Consider the following 1,572-nt stretch of genomic DNA (forward strand, 5'->3'; position numbering starts at 1 on the left):
TCTATGGAGACAAATCAAGTATGGACGTTCGTTGACAGACCGACTAAGATGTTGAATGGTAAATCAGCTAACATAATAGATTCAAGATGGGTATTTAAGAGAAAATTAGAAGCAGATGGATCAACCAGATACAAAGCGAGACTGGTGACAAGAGGATGCAAAGACAAAAATGTGTATGATCTGAAAGAGACATATGCACCGGTTTCGAGATTATCATTGGTCAGATCTGTACTGGTAATAATAAACAAGTATAACTTATACACCTGTCAATTAGACGTGAAGACTGCATTTCTGAATGGAATTTTAGAAGAAGAAATATATATGGAAATTCCAGACGGAGTAGACGTGAATGAAAACACCAAGAAGACCAAGGTGTGTAAACTAAATAGAGCTTTATATGGATTGAAGATAAGCCCAAAAAGATGGAATAAGAGGTTTTCAGAAGAGGCCAAGAAACTCGGATTGGAGAATGATCTACATGAACCATGTCTGTTCACGTGGAGGAAAGAAGGCAAAATAGTGTTCGTACTACTTTATGTGGACGATATGTTGGTTGCGAGTAATGACCAGGAGAAATTAGAGGAAATCAAAAAGAAGCTGAGTGAAATATTTGAGACGAAGGATCTTGGAGAACCCAAGAACTTTCTGGGAATAACAATAGAGCGAAATAAAGACGAAAGATATATGTACATTCATCAAATGCGATACACTGAGAGCATATTAGAGAAGTTCCATATGAATGAATGCAAGCCTCAGAGTACTCCAATGGTCACCAGAAAAGTGAGCAACAAAAACAAAAAGAGTAAATTAGAGGAAAAGAGTACTGAAAGAGAAATTAGAAGAGTACCTTATAGAGAGGCTATAGGAAGCCTGATGTATCTGGCAAATGGTACACGACCTGACATAGCTTTTGCAGTGAATTACTTGGCAAGAAGACAGTTGGAACCCACGAAAGAAGATTGGCAAGATGTAAAGAGAGTTTTCCGATATCTTAAAGCAACTGTGAATCAAGGATTAACATTTAGAGGTAAAACAGATAATTTAGAGTCACTGACAGACGCCAGTTTTAGAGATTGCTTTGATTCTACATCCACTGGAGGATATATAATCAAATTGTTTGGAGATGTGATAGCATGGAGAAGCCATAAACAGACGTATGTTACACTCTCTACTTGTCAGGCAGAGTACTTAGCAATGAGTGAAGCCTGTCAAGAAATAATTTCGTTAGATAAGTCGCTCAGATATGTTGTTGGAAGAACATTCTTACCTACGACAATCTGGTGTGATAACAGGGCAGCGGGAAACTGCACTAAGAAGGATGGAAGTCACAAACTTAAAATGTTTGATGACAACTTAGAGGAAATAAAGAGAAATTTGGAAGAGAGAGAAGAAACAGGAAATCGAAAACATATGGCTGACACTCATGGAGATTTTATTAAGCAGTGTGTTGATCAAGGAAAGGTGACAGTCAAATGGATTGAGACCAAAGAGAATTTGGCAGACATTATGACAAAGCCTTTGCCTTTAGAGGCATTTACATACCTAAGAGACAAAATAATGAATTTAGAGTTT

The sequence above is a fragment of the Vollenhovia emeryi genome, unplaced genomic scaffold (genome assembly GCF_000949405.1).
Source record: "Vollenhovia emeryi isolate VEMERY1.0 unplaced genomic scaffold, V.emery_V1.0 DF939512.1, whole genome shotgun sequence".
Lineage (NCBI taxonomy): Eukaryota > Metazoa > Arthropoda > Insecta > Hymenoptera > Formicidae > Vollenhovia > Vollenhovia emeryi.